The sequence below is a fragment of the Mus caroli genome, chromosome 5 (assembly GCF_900094665.2).
Source record: "Mus caroli chromosome 5, CAROLI_EIJ_v1.1, whole genome shotgun sequence".
Classification (NCBI taxonomy): Eukaryota; Metazoa; Chordata; class Mammalia; order Rodentia; family Muridae; genus Mus; species Mus caroli.
Genome location: NC_034574.1, coordinates 114491202 through 114498799, shown reverse-complemented (window position 1 = coordinate 114498799; position 7598 = coordinate 114491202). Strand labels below are relative to the sequence as shown.

Sequence of the window (7598 nt, the reverse complement as noted above, 5' to 3'; positions counted from 1 at the left end):
AAAAAAAAAAAAACATATCAAGGTTCCCACAGAGAAGTCTCCAATTAAGTATATACTTACTCTCAACTTTTGTCAATTATGTCAATAATCTCATTATTTATCATATGCTTTCAATGTTGAAAAGGGTTTTATACCACCTTTATATTTAAATAATTGGAGGATCCCCCTCACGTGAGCTTGCATGCACACACACACACAAAAGACCAAAACAAAACAATGATAAAATGATAATACTACTAGCCCCTCACCACAGAGTGCACAAAGTCCCTATGCTCACAGATAAGTACTGGAGAAACCAGGAATGTTAACCACTCAACAGAGACGATATGATAAGTTTATCCCAGACTCTCTTCCTCCTTACACCTTTATCCTGAGTGTTGTTTCTTACTCAATAAAACCCATCTTTATGGGAGATGTTATTGGTATGGCCTGGGTAACTTCTATGTTATCTGTATGGCCAAGGCCACTCCTGACTCCAGCCATTCTCTCTAGACCCTTATCTATCTTGAGCATTCTGAGTCACTGAGCATTTTAAACATGCCTTAAGCCTTGTTGCACACTCAGGGTTGAGTTAATTATTATTAGGAAACTTTTTTCCAGAATTATGCCATGCTTAAATATGGCTAAAATAATCTGCCAAGGTCAGACTGTAGAAGTCTGAACCAACACTGGCTACTGAGTCTTGTTGAATCTGACTTCCTTCTTGATTCTCAAGGACCAGCACTCTATGGCCCCTCAGATTGCAGAGATCTGCACAGTACCATGTAAAATGTTAGGCTTGAAGTTAGGAGAGGTAAGCCTGAGAGGTCAGACAGGCACTGAGAACATAGTAACCAGCTAAGATCCTGAAATCTAATGGGAGACTTCAAACAACAGCATGCTCTCTATTGACAGACATGAAGAATGTAACAGACCATTAACCACGTGAAGCAAACATCAAACTTGCAAGTGAACATTATTTCAGCTCCACAAATATACTAGTACACATTAACTGTGGGCAAGCACTCTTCAGTTTTGTCTGGCTTGGTCCTCACTATCCCCCTAAGAATTTATCATTATTCCTGCTTAAGTGAGAACATTGTGACTTGGCTATTTTAGCTGGGTTTAAAAGTACATGGCTACTTGTCACTACCAAGGTTTCTTTTCTTTTCTTTTTTGAGAAAGAACTTCTCAGTGTAGCCTCAGCTGTCCTGGAACTCACTCTGTAGACCAGGCTGGTCTTAAACTCAGAGCTCCACCTGCCTCTGCTTCCTGAGTGCTGAGATTGAAGGCGTTTGCCACCACCTACCACCCAGCATTGCTGTCCTGTTTATTGCTGGATGGAATTTCAGTTCAGGACTATGCGGCTGAGCATACTAAACTTTAACTGTAACTCACAAACCTCATACCATTTGTGGCCCAAACTGACATCTCTACATTAGCTTGCTAGCTCTTTCAGGAACTAGAAACCCATCACTTCAGAACACCCATCTGTGACGCTGTCATTGCCCCCTGCTCTTGTTTCAGCTGCTCCTGCCAAAGAGAAGCTGAGCAGAGCCCATCAGTGTTGGGGTCTTGGGGAGGAGACACAGAATTTGTTCCTACCCCAGGCTTGACCTAGGGGACAATTTAGAACAAGCACATAGTCTAATGAGGACACTTCAGCAGCTCAGACCATGGAGTAGAGGAGATGCTGCAGGAGGAGAAGAGGCCTCACTCAGACTGTGGCACCAGAAGACCTGTTCACTGACTGGCTGAGTTGACAAAAGAAATAACCCTTAGAAAACCCCAAATATCCTATCAGTCAAAACCAGAATTATTCCTGACAGCTGGGTTCTCTGAGCAATCGGCTTCCTAGTAAGATCCCGTATGGAGGACTGGGTCTGAGTCAATGTTGACTTCCTGTGTTCCAGCTCGGTGAAGTGGACCCAGGCACTCAAGCCGGACCAAGCCTGTCTTCACAGCCCCGGGCTCCCTGAACAACTCCCATTATCTCAGTCAGGTTTGGGCACAGTGGTCACATGATTGAGCTACACAAACAAAAGGTGAACCAACCTAATTTCTACCCCATGTCCATCTATTCATCTGGCACAGAAGGAAAACAATCAAGGCAGAGCCTGATGATTCCTAAAGCTTAAGCTGCTTAGCCCAAGAGCGCCATCCACAGACTGGTAATGGAGCTGCTCCAGGAGAAGACAAAGCATCCACAGCTGGGCAGTGGTGGTGCACACCTTTAATCCCAGCACTTGGGAGGCAGAGTCAGAGGCAGGCGGATTTCTGAGTTCAAGGCCAGCTTGGTCTACAGAGTGAGTTCCAGGACAGCTAGGGCTACACAGAGAAACCCAGTCTCGAAAAAAAAGAAAGAAAGAAAAAAAAGGGTGAAAGTATGAGCTAATAAAAGGAAATTCACTGCGTGTGTATATGTGTGTGGGGGGCACCTTTAATCCCAGCACTCGAGAGGTAGAGGCAAGTGGATCTCTGTGAGGCCAGCCTAGGCTACAAACTGAGTTCCAGGACAGCCAGGGCTACACAGAGAAACCCTGTCTCAAAGAAACAAAACAAACAACAAGAAAAATGATACTTGACATGATAATGAGCAAGAGGCAGAGTGACAGGCGTAGCTATCTTCTCAGAGTGAATTCAAGGCAGCGACCAGGCCCAGGCCTTGCAGAGGACGAAGTGGGAAGAAGTAGGTCTCCTCCCAGAGGGAGCTGAGAGGGTGGTGCTAACAGCCAAACCTGGAAGCCCAGGACTTGGAGGCTCCGATGACCTTGTGGAGAGACTACAGAAGGATAAAGTACCCTGACTCCCAAAGCTGTAACACAGCCAAAGCCAGGATGAAGACTAGGCCGAACTAGACAAGAACCAGTCCACTGGTGACCATAACCCCACTCCAAGGACCTGCCCCACGCAAAGTCGGCAGCAAGCTTGTGGGGTAACCTGGGCCCCTCTGCTCCCTGTCCTCCTGCACTGGGCTTTTATGTGTTGTAGGAAAGGGAGGGGGCCCAAGTCAGAGCTCGACTTGCTAGCCAGGGAAGACATTGTGCTGGCCGCTTAGGCTGCAAGAGGCTCATTTCTTTGGTTAAATTGGAACTTCCACACCCTCAGTGTGGTCCACTAGAGACACAGAAGCAGGGGACACTGTGGCTGCACAGCACTGCCGATTTTCCTGTGGTGAGAAAATGGACGATGTGGGGCTGGTGAGATGGCTCAGTGGGTAAGAGCACCCGACTGCTCTTCTGAAGGTCCAGAGTTCAAATCCCAGCAACCACATGGTGGCTCACAACCATCCGTAACGAGATCTGACTCCTTCTTCTGGAGTGTCTGAAGACAGCTACAGTGTACTTACATATAATCAATAAATAAATTAAAAAAATAAAAAATAAAAAGTATAAAAAAAAAAAAGAAAATGGACGATGTGAGTTCTCCCTTTGGAGTGGCAGGCCCATGGACAGGCTGAGTCTTAGAACTGTGGCAGTGTGGCAGTTCAGCCCATGTGTAAAACATTCATCCCCCTCTGCTGTGTCCCTCCAACAATGGCTCTGCCTCTCAAGAAATTTCACTCATGAAAAACTAGTACCTTTCTCTTCCAGAATGTTGCTTTTGAAAATCTTTTAGGGTAGCAGAAAGAGTTTAGGAGTCAAGGTATCAGACTCCCAGCACTGATATATGATCTTGGCTGGGTCAATTAGCCTCTCTGGATTGTGTCCCCTCATCTACAAAGCAGAAGGAGACATGTGTAGGCTAACTCTGACTCTAAAATCCAGACCTGTCACAGCTGTATTCATCACAAAACCCAGAGTGAGGCAGGCCCGTGGCTAATCCTCAGCTCTATAAAGCCAGACAAGTATTGGGGACAGGCAGGGTGGTACATGGTAAGAGAAAGTTTGAGAATGGAGGGTGACTGATACCTTCAGACAACCGAAGCTCATAGGAATCATAGCCTTCATGAGAGGTGGGGTGGGGACAAACCTGAAGAAGCCAGGTGTGGTGGGTTCAGCACATGAACCTACACAGAGCAGCACTATTATGAGGCGTGGCCTTGTTGGAGGAAGTGTGTCACTCAGGGTGGGCCTTAAGGTTTCAACCTGCCGATCCAGATGTAGAACTCTTAGCTACCTCTCCAGCACCATATCTTCCTGTGTGCCACCATGCTCCCAGCCATTCTGATAATGCACTCAACCTCTGAACTGTAAGCCAGCCCCAGCTAAATGCTTTCCTTTATAAGAGTTGTGTTGTCACTGTGTCTCTTCACAGCAACAGAAACCCTCACTAAGATATTAGCCACAGGAGGCGGGAGGAGTGGAGATGGCGACAGAGGTGGCTGTGGAGCTTGCAGGGGCAGGGAGCCCACGGGAACTGCTGGGGTCGTTCTGGTGGTCCTGGGGGAGATGGAGGGGGTAAAGGGGCAGCCACTCGACATGGGCCCACACTACACGCAGCTGCAGTACATCAGTGAGGGAGGGCGAGTATGGCATGGTCAGCTCAACTTATGACCATGTGAGCAAGACAAGAGTGGCTATCAAAAGATCAGCCCCTTTGAGCATCAAACCTACTGTCAGCGCACGCTGAGGGGAAACCCAGATCTTGCTGCAATTTTGCCATGAGAATGTCATAGGCATCTGAGACATCCTCAGAGCACCCACCCTGAAAGCCATTGGAGACATTTACATTGTTCAGGACCTCATGGAGACAGACCTGTGCAAACTGTTTAAGAGCCAGCCCCTGAGCAGTGACCACATCTGCTACTTCCTCTACCAGATCCTCTGGGGCCTCAAGTGCATACACTCAGCCAATGTGCTGCACTGGGACCTGAAGCCCGCCAATCGGCTTATCAACACCACCTGTGACCTTAAGAGCTGTGATTTTGGCCTGGCCCAGATTGCTGACCGTGAGCATGACCACACTGGCTTTCTGACAGAGTATGTGGCCACACGCTGGTCCTGAGCCCCAGAGATCATGCATAACTCCAAGGGTACCCCGAATCCATTGACATTGGCCTGTGGGCTGCATTCTGGCTGAGATGCTCTCTAGCTAGCCCATCTTCCCAGGCAAGCACTACCTGGACCAGCTCAATCACATTCTAGGTATCCTGGATTCCCCATTCCAGAAGGACCTTAATTGTATCATTGAACTTTGCTCAACTCAGACCCCGGAAGCCCAGGCTGGACCAAGGGTGTGCCTGGCCACCTTCTCTTACTGTGCTGGGGTCTCCTGCTTTAAGCAGGCTTCTCCCACTCCAACCCCCTGCCCCATCTCCCCATAGCCTGAGTGATGAGGTGGCCCCAGAGCTGATCTCTGCTGTTGAGTCTTTATCTACCCTTGCTAGTCCCTGCTCTGGTAGACCGTTTTGGAATGGAGGGGCTATGACTGCCCTAGGACCTGTGCTACGGAGGGGTGGAGGGCCCTGAGTAGGAACACGGCCTAAGCTCTGCCCTGCTCATCTTGTTGAAACCCCACCCCATTTTCCCTGACAGAACATTCCTAAGTCTCAAGGGCTAGTTTCCCTGAGGAGCCCAGGCCTCACCCTCTCCCTCTCAAACTGCCACATGTAACGCCTTGCTGCTTCTGTGTGTGGGTGACTGGATATGGAGGTGGGGCTCGTGGCGAGCCGGTGCCCCTCCCACCTCTCTGTGCCTATATCTAATATATAAATATAGAGATATGTATATGGGAAAAATATATTAGCCACATTGACTCTACCCACTTTCCTGGGTCTACAATTGCTACGAAGTAGCTCTAGTTCAGTCACCTGGGGTGGATGCTTCAGATGGAATCAGATGCTAGGAGTAATCAGACGTCCAGGAAGAAAGGGGACGAATGGGGTGGCCCTCGGGGTATAGTGCTACTGCATAGCTGGAACAGTGGTCCTTGTCACTGTGGCAGAGGCTGCGGAGGGTGTGGGAAGGGAGACAGCAGCCTGACTTCTGTGTCATCACTAGCATGGCCTGGTTCTTACTGAATGCCACCTGCTCATGAGTGGCAGAGGGGGCAGAGTGAGAACTGTTCAGACGACCAAGAGAGGCAGTTTCTCTCTCCTTTTCAGAAGCTGGTGTGCACTTGGGATGTCTGATGAGTGTGCTGATGTGTGGGTGTCAGGGTGAAAGGTATGTAGATATGACTGGCCCCGCGGGTCTCTGACTATCATGCAGACAGTGAAGAGAGCAGGATCCCTGGTCTTCCTAGGCCCCAGCACCTTGACATCCATTTGTAATTGTATATAATGTTGTGGGCTGTGCTCAGTCTCCTCATGCTGTCATCCCTAATCTAAAGTCCACGTGAGAAGGGGACAATGCTGAACATCACTGGATAGCTTCTCCAATGTCTCAGTCACACAGAACATGGGTGCCACACTGAGTATGACACACGAGTGTGCTCACAGGAGAAATGGCCCCCACACACTCGTAGTTTTGAATGGTTGATTATTAGGGAGTGGCACTACTTGGCAGGGATTAGGAGGTGTGGTCTTGTTGGAGTAGGTATGGTGTTCTTGGAGGAAGTGTGTCACTGAGGGCCAGCTTTGAGGTCTTAGAAGCTCCATCCAGGTCTAGTGGCTCATATTCTTTCCTACTGCCTGCTGATCCAGATGTACAAGTCTCAGGTCCTTCTCCAGCACTGCCATGTCTGCCTGCCACCTTATCCTGCCATGCTTATAATGAACTCAACCTCTGAACTGTAAGCCAGCCCCAGTTAACTGCTTTCCTCTGTGAGAGCTGCTGTGGTCACTGTGTCTCTTCACAGCAACAGAACAGTGACTGGGACAAAGGGCAGGGATGGGAGGAGCAGGGAGAGGGAGAAAGGCTGGTGCCTGCTGGCCCTGCACCTCCCAGCCATAATATGAACAAGACATCCTCTAGCTCCCATTCCCGTGGCTACCATGCTCTGCAGAACTATACATATAAAACTGTGTTTACAAAAAGACATGCCCTATCCAACCCCGATGAAAAGAAAACTGAACCAGCACTATAAGTATGAGAACTAGCCAGCCAATCCTCACACTCATGTGAAGAGATGTTGTGCACTCTGGTAGAGAACAGACTGTAATGTTCTGACTCACGCCCTGTTTCAAGGCACATAGCAGCAGCTAGACTAGAACATGTACATAGGGACTCCTGGTTTCAATGCCAATGTGGACCGAGCTTGAAGGCCATCAGTTATCTTAAATCAAAGGATCCAGTGGTTGTTAACACTACTTAAATGACTCTGAGTTCGAGGCCAGACTGGTCTACATCGAGAGAGAGGAGGGGTGGAGTGTTCCAGGACAGCCAGGACTACATAGGGAAACCCTGTCTCAAACAAACAAACAAACAAACAAACAAACAAACAAACAATATTTAAATGAAGGGCTGGAGAGACAGAGGACCAGCATTCAGGTCCTAAACCCTCAGTGTGGCTTGCAACCATCTAACTTCAGTTCCAGGGGATCAAACACCTTCTGGTTGTCTTGGGTACCAGGCGTACAATGCACATGGTGCACGTACATACAAATAGGCAAAAGAAAATCCATATACATGAGATAAAAAGAATAAATACATTTTAAAAGAAAAAAGAGGCCACATACCCCAAAAGAGAGAGAGAAAGAGAGGGGAGAGGGGAGAGGGGAGAGGGGACAGGGGACA

General features: G+C 48.5%; 1 protein-coding gene and 1 pseudogene across 3 annotated transcripts in view; one reads left to right on the top strand and one right to left on the bottom strand.

The window, feature by feature from the left end:
• Window positions 1-7598, bottom strand: part of Tmem116 (transmembrane protein 116) — a 29522-nt gene that overhangs the window by 15733 nt on the left and 6191 nt on the right. The gene's annotated exons all lie outside the window — the stretch shown is intronic.
• LOC110294091 lies at window positions 3928-5245 on the top strand (annotated as a pseudogene). The gene is made up of 2 exons (XR_002377916.1): window positions 3928-3964; window positions 4237-5245. The product of XR_002377916.1 is annotated as a mitogen-activated protein kinase 3 pseudogene (transcript).